This window comes from Sorex fumeus, unplaced genomic scaffold, assembly GCF_029834395.1.
Source record: "Sorex fumeus unplaced genomic scaffold, SorFum_2.1 ptg000265l, whole genome shotgun sequence".
In the NCBI taxonomy this organism is placed as follows: domain Eukaryota; kingdom Metazoa; phylum Chordata; class Mammalia; order Eulipotyphla; family Soricidae; genus Sorex; species Sorex fumeus.
In genome coordinates, this window is record NW_026606322.1 from 30915724 (window position 1) to 30929847 (window position 14124).

Sequence of the window (14124 nt, forward strand, 5' to 3'; positions counted from 1 at the left end):
GGAAAAATGAAGACCTTACTGGTGCCTGCTTGAGCAAATTGATGAATAACAGTATGATAGTATATGTGTGTGTGTGTATGTGTGTGTGTGTGTGTGTGTGTGTGTGTGTGTGATGGAGAGATAGCACAGTGGGTAGGGCGTTTGTTTTGCACACGGCCCACCACCCGGCTTCGATTCCTCTGTCCCTCTCAGAGAGCCTGGCAAGCTAGCGAGAGTATCTCACCTGCACGGCAGAGCCTGGCAAGCTACCTGTGGGGTATTCGATAAAATAAAAACAGTAAGGAGAGTCTCACAATGGAGACATTACTGTTGCCCACTTGAGAAAATCAGTGAACAACGAGAGGACAGTGCTACATATATATACATATATATGTGTGTATGTACATATGTGTGTGTGTGTTTGTGTTTGTGTGTGTGTGTCCAACATGTAGAGCTAAATTACTGTGCTTTGGGACAACCGTAGTGAAGTTCTTCAGGGTGGTGCAGCAACAGAGATCACAATGCCTATCTCACAGTTTCTTTATCCAAGGAGATCTAAGCCTTTCACCGGGTCATTAATTCTTTTAAAATTCCACGGAACAACAGCAAGCAGGTTCTGCTTGCCCTGTGTTGACAGAGAATTTGAAACATGGGTAGGTTCAGTGACCACTGAACTAAAAAGCTTTCTTGGGGGCAATTAATACCTGGAGGTCACTGGGTCATGACAAGTGGTTAGAAACTGACCAACCTTGAACCAAATTTGTCTCGCATGCTCCTTTCCTCTTTCGTCAACCACTTTGTTGGACAAGTCAAAACGTGGAGAGTTTTATTTTTACAAAAACCCAGATTTGTGACTTCATGATTATACTGGAACGGTGAGTTCTCCGTTCCCTTGTGGCAAACTTTGGGATAGAAGTTTGTTATCTTCACCTCTCCTGCTTAATTCTTTTGTTTTACCTCCCAGATTCCTCCAGGCAGATCTTTGAAAGATTGACTCATAAAGTCCATGATTTCAGAACAATTTGGAAGGGTGGTAACAAATGGGAGTCATGCTCACAGAGCAACTCGCTCCCAAGTAATTCATGCACTCCCTTGAGGTAAGAAGGCACTGTGTCCTCTTCATGGTTTAGTCTTCAGTTCCTTTCTTTGAGTAGTGCCAAGTCAATGATCATTTGTTGTGTGAGGCCAAAAAGCAGGCTTCTCAGCAGTCACGACAGGTTGTAACTAACATTAAATCTCAACGAGTCCTCAGTTTCTGTTTCCCCAAAGCAGGACTTGCAGTTTCTGGTAAATTTGCACTTCAGTAATTTACCAAGTTAGAGAATTGGGCATACAGGCCGATATTCCTGATGAACACAGATGCAAAGATCCTCAACAAACTACTAGTAAATAGAATCCAACTACTCATCAAAAAGATCATACACCATGACCAAGTAGGATTCATCCCAGGGATACAAGGATGGTTTAACATTCAGAAATCAATCAACATAATCAACATAATAAGATAAGACATAGAAAGATAAGACACAGAAAAAAACATAATAAGACATAGAAAGATTGCATTCATCTGGGGGATATTAAGTAACAAAATATGAGATTAATACTCAAGAATAGCTGAGATCAACACCAGGAGGATTACTCCATAGCTTAGAGGCCAGCCGGGTATTCTAGAGGAAAGGGCAGTTCAGATAGAGAAGGGAGCACCAAATAAAGGGTGTTTGGAGGATCCTCCCAGGACGGGAGATGCATGTTGAAATAGACTATGGACTAAACATGTTTGCCACTCAATGCCTCTTTTGCAGACCACAACACCCAAAGGGAGAGAGAGAACGAAAGGGAATGCCCTGCCACAGAGGCAGGGTGGGGGTGATGGGGGGATATTATCCATGGTGGTGGAAAATGGGTACTGGTGGAGAGATGGGTATTTGATCATTGTATGACTGAAACCCAAGCACAAAGATTTGTAAATCTACAACTGCAACTCATGGTGCTTCACTAATAAAAAAATAAAAAAATAAAATTAAAAAAAAAGAATTGGGCAGTTGGGTCTGGCCAATCATGAATGGTCACTGTACCTCCTTCGAAATTGTTACTAACCATTGCCTAATTGCTGACCACTATTGTAATTGGGCAAATGCTAAAAATAGACAAATGTATAGACTTCTCTTATCTCTGAACCCTATATAAACTGTTTGTGATTTGGATCCGTGGTTCTTGTCAAGACTCCACTGTGTTGGAAGAGACTTGAACCCTAGCTCGGGCTTGTGCTGGCTCAGGCTAATGATAAAGTTCCTTTGTTTTTGTATTATCATGTGTGGACTTGGTCTCTCCGCAATTGGGGATCTGAAACTTAGGCACAACAGTTGAATTAAAGATGGGTAAAACAATGAATCACTTAAAAACGTCACTGGAATCCTTACTCAAAATGGCATGACTAGAACTGCTGCTAGAAGGAAACTTTTGTAAACCAAGAGATGAATAGCACAGTAGAAATGTAGTAGACTGGTGGGTCTTCCATTGTTTGCAATAATCCACAATTGACAAAGGGCTCATTGTCATTGGGATTTGAAGTCAGGTGAAAGATGATAGGGTGAAGCCACAAAGCCCCATGAATAAGTAACAGAGTGAAAAGTTATAAGATGGAATATTCGACAATCATCTAGAAAAGAAGACCATGGCATGCATTGTTCCTTGATCTGCTGCAGACCTTTTCCAAGAAGTTCCTCTCCAGGTGCTGCCTACCAAAGGTTGCAAAGAGTTTTGTATGGATTTTTCTGTGAAGGAAAAGCCCTTCCTTTGTAAAATTTACTGTGGAGCTTTGTTTAATGTAGAACCTCTACCAAATAAGATCTCACATTTTCAAATTAAGGAATTTAATCGTACATGCAATATTTTTGGAATATGTCAAAAGATCGGTAAAGTTCATTTGAGTGGAATTTAAATGTCAAGAGAACTGTAGAGATCGGGTTGAATATTGAATACACATATTAATAATATATATTAATAATACACATATCAATAACATTGAATACATTACACACAACTGTACCTTCTTGGTATCTCATGGACACTTTCTCATGTACAATAATTAACCCACAGAGAGTTTATGAAACAAAATCTCATACTTTTTCCATGGTGGCCAGCCCTTTGTGTTTCTTTACATGTACATATCCACATGTTTCAGTGACCATCCCAAAGCAAACTGCTAGCCACAATTTAAGATATAAAAATATATATATATATATAAAAACACGTCTTTTTTTTCTAGTACAAGTTCTTGTTCAGATAGCATTGCACTTGAAATAAAATGTGACAGAAAGGTAAAAGAAACTCACACAAATAGTTTTTCTGGCAAATGTACAATAATTTCAAATAAAATTAATGTCTGTTTCATCCATATCACTTTTCACTTGACATCCAATTACTCATCAATTTGCTAGAGTGGGCGCCAATAACATCTCCAGTCATTTCTGTCATGTGCTAATGTAGCCCAATGGCATCTGCTCATTGTAGGAACATGAAGTGCCTCAAACCGATCCTTCAGGGTCTTGACAAAGAAGTCTGACAATCTCATAGGTGGGCGGCCACGTGATCTTTCGACGTCCCATGGAATTCAGTCGGAAATGGCTCTGCTCCAGCGGTTGTCTCAAATCTCATTATGTGTCCAGCCCATCTAATTTTCGACAACTTCGCAAACTAGACAGGGTCCCAGATTCTTGACTGTGAATGAAGGTCAGAACTCCGGATTCTTTCTCTCATTTGAGTGAAACATGTTACTCCAAGGATAGCTCTTTCAATTCCTCTTTGGGAGACCCGAATAGTGTTCTCATCCTGTTTTCGTAGGGCCCAGGTCTCTGAGGCATATGTTAATACAGGAATAACAGTGGAATCGAAGAGATGTGCCCAGAGCCACAGGTTCCTTGTCCTCTTAGCTATTTCTTCAACCTTCTTGAAGGCGTTCCAAGACGCTCTCTTCCTCTTGCACAACTCAGGTGCCAGATCATTAGTCATGGTGACTTTTCGGCCGAGGTACACATAACTGTTGCATTTGGAGATGTTCGTCCAGCTGAGAGAGTGAATGGAACGTCAGAAACGAGACCGTTTCTCATAAACATCGTCTTTGTGAGATTCAGCTGTAATCCTATCTTTCCACACTCACGGTCAAAGTCGATCAGCATTTGTGCCACTTGGCTGATGTTTGGTGTTAGAAGAATGATGTCATCAGTGAAGGTATAAGGGGGTATAATTGCCAACCGTCTATCTTCACTCCCATTCCTTCCCATTCCAGTCGTCCCTTGACTTCTCAAGGGTGGCACTGAAAAGTTTTGGTGAAATGGTATTACCCTGCCAAACGCCTCTCTTGATGTCAATGATCACCTCCCTGTAGAATGGTGAGATCCTGGTAGTGAATCAGCAATACAGCTCACGGAGGAACCGATGTATTGACTTTGAAAACATCCTGTTTTGCTAGGGACTCGATGACCGCTTCAGTCTCAACAGAATCAAATGCCTTCTTTAAATCAATGAACGGCATTAGACAAAGTGGCAACTTGATCTCCCAAGAAACCTCAGTGAGCTTGGTTATAGTGTGGATATGGTCGATCATACTCAATCCTTTTCAGAACCCGGCTTGCTGGCATGGTTGTCCTTCATCTAGTGTTCTGCCAATCCTATTCAGGATGACCCAAGTGAACAGTTTGTAGATGACAGACAACAAGCAGTTTGGGAGATAATTGCCAATGTCGTGGATGTCTCCCTTCTTGTACAGTAGAACAGTCCTGCTGGTTTTCCATTGGTTCAGAACCTTGCATTCAGACAAGTAGTGTGTGAAGAGCTGAGCCAGTGTATTGATGAGTACTGATGGCAGGTTCTTCAGGTGTTCAGGTCTGACCTTGTCTGGGTCGGGTGCTGTTTGCCTCTATACTGATGAAATGCCGTGTCAGATTTAGGAAGGAAGAACATTGGGAACGACATATCCATCCTGCAAAATTTGGTATGTGGGCAAGTGGATGTGGCTATCAAAGAGATCCGAGTAGAAGTCATGGAAAATTTTCTCCATGCCCTACTGCAAGATGTGGTAGATCCATCAGGATGTCGGAGGGCAGTCATCTTGGTCTTGTCGTTAGCGAAGGACAGGCGGGCACTGAGAATGCTTTTTCCAGCTTCTGCCGCATCTGTCAGCACTGCTTCTCTTCTCTCTTTGAGGTCTTCCTTTATCGCTTCTCTGCACTGCTTTGTAAGCTCGGATGTTCGCTTGTGGTTGCCTAAATCTTGTGCCAAGCCATATTGGTGAATGAGCTCAAGAGTTTTCGAAGATAGTCATCTATTTGTGGCTCTTTCTCTCGGCATTCCTTGCACAATCATGGAGGTGCTGAACTACTCAATTGTATTCCTCATCAATGCTGTCAACAACGGCATCTTCCCATGTTGCTGTAATAGTGCCAAAGAGCTACTAGTTGGTGGTCTTTCTGGGAGTTCTCTTCTTAACCTTTGCAGCCCTTTTTCCCCACTCTGTGAAGTAGAATTTTGCACAAAGGAGACAGTGGTCAGATCCTGTTTGGAATTTGGGGATAACAGAGACATTGGTCAGGCAAGACCGTCAATTGAATATGATGTGGTCAATTTCATTGTGGAACCGTCCACTGGGAGACCTCCATGTCCAACGTTTAGATTCTGGAAATGTGAGTTTCCATGGGTAGTCTTGGTGGACATGATGAACTCAGTCTCTCACCTTGTTCATTCCATTTTAGGCCATGGGTCCCAATATGGAGTTCTTCGGCTGATCTTCTCAGTCCTACCTTGGCATTCAAATCACCGACAATGATCTTGTAGAAGGTGTGGTCTTCTTTATAGAACTTCTGCAGCTCCATGTAGAACTTCTCAATTTCTCCTTCATCATAATTGGATGTTGGTGTGTAGACAACGAAGATAGAAACTCCCGGCAGTGAGCCACATCTATTCAAGTGTAATCGTCCAATTCAGGTTGTTAGGCATTCTAATGAATCAATGTTTATGGCCAACTTTGTTTTGACAAGGACACGGACACCACCGACACCTCTTTTGTCGCATGTTCTGAGGAACACTGTCGAAAATGGCGTGATATAATTGATGTCTTCTCATCTCAGTCAGACTATGTCATACTTGATCTTTCTCACTTGCACCATTAGGTCCTCAATGGTGCATCCAATGTCAGCGTACGTGCATTGAAATTACAGACAGTGATTTTTGTCCTTTTTTGTTTTGGCAGCCTAGTCGGACCTGAGATTTTTATCAGCCTCTACTTCCTCATCCTTCTTAATGCTGCCATATTGGTGGCTTTTTCATGGTCAGAAGAATAGGACCCATTGTATTTACTGGATTTGGCATATTGAATACACCACCGATAGCTTGCCAGGCTCTACACTACCTCCACTACCTCCAACTACCCAGCCGCGGACGCCCTCCATGACGCTTTCTGGACCACGGAAACATTTCTGGACACATCATGAAACATTTAATTCAAGATTACTGCAACATATTTGATTGCATTGAAATATGGTTTGAAGAATGGGAACACCTGTAAGGGCAATTAGAGGCCACCCTAAAAGCCCTCTATCCCTCTCTGTTTCATCCATAAGTTAGTTTATTTCCTGATTCTCAAAGTGGTCACTCACACATTACCAAGCACAAGGCAAATTGAGAAAGACTGGCCAATGTACTTTAGATTGTTGTTAAAGTAGCTTCAAACTTCTTCCTTGTAACACCATTAACTTATAAAAATTCCATCTGAAAGAAGTAAGAAGACTGAAATCCCTCCCAAAGATCAGAACAACTCCCTAGAGTGACAAGAAGACATATTTTACTTTTCTAGTATAAAGTAGCACAAATAAATATATACATGCTTTTTCTAAAATTAAATGTGTATACTTTAATTTTGACTGATAGATCCAAAGTTTATAACACAATTTCTCCAATTTTTCTTGGCAATTTTATGAATAAAAATATAACTGGCAATCTAGCATATTAAAATTATATATTAAACAAAATTGGTAATCAGATATTTAGTGTGCAATTGGAGGGAGATTTTAATCATAACAGTAGGTTGTAAAAATAGTAAGTTGTAGAAAACAGGGAGAAGAGAGAAGCAAAGCAGATTCAATAAGAAAAAAATCTATTTTCAGGAAGCACTAGAGAAATGTAAAGACAGTTCTTCATGCCACACACATAAAACAAGACAAAAGCAACCATAAATCTAAACAAAAAATGCATGAACCCACTGCCATATTACCTTTACTTCTTAGCTAAATGGTCATTGAGGGACTGCTGAAGTCTAAGCTGATTGATTATTTAGATTCAACTGATTTAAGTTGAACTAAATTCAGATAAGCTAGTTATCTGAAAAAAGGCTAGAGTCGTTACATGATTTACATGCGGCATAAATGAACAATTCTGCACACTCAAAGAACTTTTTCTTGAATTATGCTATGCATTTATTTATAAATATCCTTATAGTTGGAAATACACTTTTGAACAAGACATACACTTTTGTCCATTCTATTAGGGAAAAGTAACAATGAAAAAAAGTATAGACTAATATAAAAATCAGTACATTCTCTGACTTCAGTGTCTTATTTTTTCCCAGACTCACCAAGAAAATGTCTAGAACTTGAATATAGAAATTCCAATATTGAATAATATTATGAATCAAGTGATTTCGATTCAAGTTCTTTGTTACAAGGACAGATCTAACAGCAATGATCTCTTTCTTCATAGACCCTTAGTCTCCACATTTAGAGACTAATTTAGACACACAAGATAATCACTCAAACACATTCTAGGTCAAATTTCTCATCCGACTTCTGTGAACAAAAAGTACACTTCTCTCTTCCAAATTCTACACCTCAAAGGGCACCCAGCAGGATTGGCCCACCCAATGTGGAAACCCAAAGATGAGATAAAAAGCTGTTGGTGAGTTCAAGATTCTACAAGGATAGCTGAAATGATCTCAGAGGAACTTCCAGAACTCAGTTAAATAATCACACCCAAGTTCCCAGTGTAAGATCTATGGAGGACAAAGAACAGAAAAAAGAAAAGACAAGATGAAGAGGCAGCTGGATAAATGTACCAGAAAATTCTAGTTGCCCACTCACCTCTGCTATGCATTCACTGGTGCCTGGAGAATCTTTTTAAGAAATATTAAATTTCATTTATAACATAGAATCAGACTTTTTATGTGGTGAAGATAAGTCTTACCTATCTGTGTGGTGAATATTTGTGTTTTCAATATGAATATTATGATCAGAAGCACAGCAGAAACCCTTACTCTGTTCAGCTCACCATTACCCAGTGTTTCTAGAATTCTAAGTCTACGTGGGGGACGGGAAGCAGGGTAGTTTTTCTTCTGAGATCAGACTCTACAGTGTTCCGACCCAGGAACCATAAATACACACATGCTACCAAAAGATCCAAAATTTTACCTGGTAATATTGGTGCAACCCCCTTAATGAGCATAAAAATTCAGGTTAAGGATATCTTCTGTTGCTTATCCTGCTGGAATAGACAAATTGAATCTCATTAAAGTCATAAAAGTACAAATTGACTTTAGCATTGTTATTTTAATGACTTGGTTTAAGAAGACAGAACTAATTGACCCACAACTCCAAATCTATAAACTCAAGGAGAGCAGAGACCGTGTCTATTTCTCGATGCTTGAGGTCTTGAAGTATCTTGAGCACAGCCTACCTGTTGGACACTTGGGAATGTTCAGAAAGTATTTTTTGAGATTTTATCTTAAGATGTTTACACAAATTTGATGATTGTGATATGGACTTGAGAAGAATTTGAATGTTTAGTGCCTTATGCTCTCATTGTGGTATGGAGAATTAGTATAGGGGTGAAGCCGCATGATTTGCATGCAAACAATTCCAGTTTGATCCCAGGTACTGCATGATCCCATAAAATTACCACCAAAAAAAAAAAACACTGTAGAACTTAAACACCTAAACAGGTGGCCCAAGTAATCCTCAGAACGCAGTGCCCAAGGAGCACTGTGATGCTGAGCCCACACGTTAAATTGCTGGCCCGTTTGGCAAAGACTCACAGGGATGGACATCCAGGCTTCTTGATCAGTACTTGGGAGACACTGACCCCCCAAAAAATGTTCACAAGTGCAGTATGATGTAATATATTACATTCATTTAAGTCTTTTTTCCCCTAATAACTAAAACTCAAAAACGCTATGCACAGCTTATTCCAATAATAGTCTTACCGATGTGGTCTAAAGTTGGTTTTAAGTAAGGCACTTAATGTCTAACCCTATTAAAATTTGCAAACATTGGTTGCCTAAGGCAGACAGAATGTTAATTTGAATTTTAAGTGGAAAGTTAATTGTTTTGTAAATTAATCAGTAACATGGCTTAGCTCTATTTGCCCAGTTAATTACTTTTCCTTGTCCTGTTAACTCCAACTTTACAAGAGAAAGTCATTTTCTGTTGCCCCCACATTCATAAGTACAGGTAGTGCGTATGTATGTGTGTGTGAGTGTATCTGTTTGTGTATATGTGTGTACTTACATGCTTCAGTGCTTTCAATGTATGTGTGATTTTTTTTCACCCATACATTTTCACCTTGTAATTTTTCATACTGAACAATGGCTTTGGCTTTTATTTCTCTTCCTGCAACTCAGCATAGTATTACAAACTCAGAATGGGTAGATTGTTGGTTCAGAGAACATCAAAAGATAAAGCTATGAAATAATGTAAACAATGGGCCTGATTTAGGCTCAGCTCTGTGAAGACATCATGGAAAGAGAGCATGGACAAGGGTTCGAGAGACTGGAGTCTCTTTATGACCCTTCTAGCTGTCAGTCATGAAGCTTTGGGTCTATTACTTAAACCAGTTTCCTTAGTTATACTGATATATTATTAGTACTGTGATTAATTTGATGTTGGAGAATACCTATCATATAATTAATTATATCACTAATGATTTTCATTATTTATATTATAATTGACAGTTCTCATAATTAGCATGGCTATTAAATAATATTTATTCAAATAATGCACAGGTAGTCATAGTGTAGTTATTATTTTACTTTTCTTTTTCTTTTCATAATTAACTGGATTAAAATTTGATGTGAATTACTGTGTACTCAAGGTAAAATTCTGAGAAGTGTTCTTTCTTTGGTCCTATTTATTAATTGATGCTACCATGTCTATTTCTCATTAATATTTCCACCTGGCCATAAATGTGTCTCTCTTATTTTAAAGGGCTGTTTCTAAATTTTGCTACAGACAATTTGCTCTCCTCTTTCAAGGGTGCTTATCATCCTGTACACCTCAGTGGAAATGATGATTGTAAGATGTTCAGAGATATTTTAAAACTTACTTTACTATCAATTAGAAATAATGCAATTTTTGGCCACTTACAATGCTTTTCTTAAATGTAGAAGTATTAGTTATTCATTGGAAAGAGCAATTCAAATGGGAAAATAAAGAAAATGAAATCACATAACTCTGGGTCTTTAAGTCTGCAAATTTCTGTTGGCTTCTGTATGCTATAAGCTAAGAATACTGAGACATTAAATGGTTCACTCCTTTGTACTGACTTTAATTCATATTTTGGACAAACATACATTCAGTAGTGCTGAACTGCTGAACTATTTATTTTGTATAAATGCATGACAGCAGTGCTTAACTACATTTAAGTATAATGACCCAGTCTATTATTAAGGGGTCATCAAGACAGATAAGATTGCTAAGAAAGGGGTGCTGATGGTGTCTTCCAAGTTGGGGACTCTTTGAAACTATAATAAAGAATAATTGTCGTGTGATTTCCCCAGTGGAAACTTTTCTGAATAAAGTAACACAGAAATATATCTTCAAGTATCTGTGAAGGAGGTAATTTGGAAAAAAACAAACAGATCTTGGTCACTGATTTTCAGCAATGCACCCACAAGAAAAAATTGTAAACAAAGTTAGTTCCGTCAGTAACTTTGACCATACACATATGTAAGAAGTTACTTTTCTCTCATTTTCTGGGGGAGATCCTGGACCACACAGGTAAGAACATGAGCTTTGGTTCTAAATATAGATTCCAAATTCAAAAATTTCTTTGTTGAAAACCTAACCTAAATAAAATGGCATTTGGAATTGGGACTTTTAGGATGGTAATTTAATGAGGTCTTGAGGAAGAAATACTCATGAAAGATTGATTAATGCCTGCTTTATAGAGAGAGAATAGAGCTTTCACTCCCTGCATTGTGAGGGAACAGCGATATAGCTGTCAGCAAAACAGGAAGCAGATTCTTCTCAGACTTTTTCCACCATCTGGATCACTGAATCTCAAAGTTTCCCCACTTCCAGAAGTATCAGAAATAAATTTGCTAGTTAAGCCACCTAGTGTATTTTATTTTGCTAAAGCAGTCTATATTGACTTCGACAAGATAAAGAGTTCATTTATAAGCAGAGCCCTTGAGAGTATGTAAGAGAGAGGTGGTGTATATGGATGAATTAATGTGCTACACAACTTTGAGAATGAAGAACTTGAACAGATACTCACCCTGAAAAACTAATAGGAGGATAGTTCATGAAAACACGTGGTTATGTACAGTATTTCCTGGGGGAAACAAAAAGTTCTATTGATATGTTCTCTCAAAATAAGGGGGTCAGCCAAGAACAGTTAATAGTGAAAACAGCTAAAATAAATGCAGCACAAGATCTCTCAAAACATGAGAAACAGATTCAAAAACAAGAAATCCAGAAAATAATAGAAATCGGAAACTGGCAAATGCAAAGATTATTTCAAGTAGTGATGAGATTTAATAAGAATCGAGGCTAAACATCATTGTAAAAAGGATGACAAAACAAGGGTAGTTTGTCAATATTGTGTATCATTAAAATGGAGAGATTATTTGCATGTATTACATAGTTATAGCACTGAATCTAATTTAGTAAATTTAATTGTTGAACGAGTCATACTTCTGATAGTATAAATCAAATGCATCTCAGGGGACTAAGCACAGAGGGTCAACTTGAACACTTTTCATTCTTGTGTTCTTGTTATAGTGTGGTTTTGCCACAGAAATGGAAGAGAAATCATAGAATAATTAGTATGGGTTATTTTGCAGGTCTAAATTAAGAGGTAATAAAAGTCTTATTAATTTTTTAATTGTTTAACCATTCTTGCTATGTAATTTTTTCAGAGAAATTAATCAACTCAGTAGGAACATTCTAGAAAAAGTAAGTAAACAGCTCATCATATTTTTTAGTATCTGTATTTCAGCCTCTCTAATCATCCAATTGATATTATCATTTTTCTTTTAACATTTTTATTTCCTGTAACCTTTAGGCCTTGCTGTTTCAAAATAGAGTGACTAAATGAGAGTTAACCAGATCATAGTCTGATAAGAGCTTCAGGAAGTAGTTCCTGCTATCATATCTCACTATTCTTATTTCAATGTGATCCCAACATTATAGTTTCTCAAACTGATTCTAATCTTTTGGCTAGGAAAAAAATAGCAGCAAAATACTGTTTCTTTTTCAAATGAGCAAAACATTTTATATGAAATTGGTCTTAAGAATGCTCATCACAATTATTGCACAGTCGAGGAAGGGTCTAGAAAACCCAAGGATTTTCAGGACAGAGAGATCTGATGAGGGTTTTCCTCTTCATGTAAATATTGAGCGTTATTTTAATAAAACTCAACAAGAGTGTCACATAAGAGTTTAGAAAATAAATTTTCATCTGATTCTCTTCAAATATATATCATTTGTTATTATTGCAACCAATTGTGCCTTTCCTTCATCACTTATTTTTTTTAGAGGAGTGGGGAGGGAGCCAGAAGGGGCCACATCCAGCCATGCTCAGTAATTATTACTGGCTCTGTGCTCAGAAGTGAGCCATAGCCTTGCTGAAAGGACCATATGTGGTACTAGACATTCGAACAATGCTGAACCACAGGCAAGGCAAGTACCTTACTTCCTGAGTGCTAAAGCTGGCCTTCTTTTGCTTCTTAGTTCATTCATTAATTTTCCCAGTGGGCCATCAAATGTCTTTAAAAACATCTTCCTTTTCTTTGGTTGTGTGCCTCTTTTTTTTTTTTTTACTTTACGTTTCAACTGAGTCGAGTAACATTGATTTATAAGACCATATATATTTTGTGGAAATGAATTTACCCCTTTTCTGTTCAAAGAACCAAAATCTACCCACCAACAATCCATTAGGACTCCTTCCCCAGAGATTTCCCCTTCTATTAAATTCAGTTTTTTGTCCAAAAGTCTGCTGTTTGCATTGATTTTTTTTCAAGATTAGTATATTTCCCTATCCATTACAAGTCTGTAACTGATATAAGTCTAAAGACGGAAATGCTAGATCACTTTTGTCAGCATAATGCACACATTGTGATTTATTCCTAAAAGACCATCAAAGAGAAGAATAATGTCAATATCAAGTTGTCATTTCTTCTTACTTGTAATGTAGACTCTGATGAAACAATAATGTTCACTACTATATATTCCTTTTTCCAAATGACAGTTTATCTTCTTATTCTCTCTACCATCAACTGTTATTGCTCCCATAATCACTATATACCTCTCAGATTTCATGTGCCGTCAGACTGCATAAATTTAGGAATTGTGCAGAAAACATTTCACCCTTACTCAGAACTAAGCTAGTGCAAGGAAGCAAAGAGGAAGTAATATCTAAAACATAAAATAAAATAAAAGACAGGGGCCAGAGAGATAGTATAGCAGGTACTTGCATGTGTCTAGTCCCGGTTCAATCGGAGGCATCATATATGATCCCTCAAACCTTGCTGGGAGTGATCCCTGAGCACCGATACAAGAGAAAGCTCTGAGCACAGCTTGGAGTGATCTAAGAAACAAACAAAAATTTTTTGCCTTTTTTCTTTTTTTTTGCTTTTTTGGTGGGGGGGTCACACCCAGCAATGCTCAGAGGTTACTCCTTGCTCTTCACTCAGGAATTACTCCTGGTGATGCTAGGAGACCATATGTGATGACAGGGATAGAACCTGGGTTAGTTGTGTGCAAGGCAAACGCCCTACATGCTATCACTAGCGGTTGCTATCACTCCAACCCCAGAAACAAAAAAATTTGTAAAGATAAAATTTAAGATATTAAGAAAAAAGAAAAGTAAAATATAGTTTGA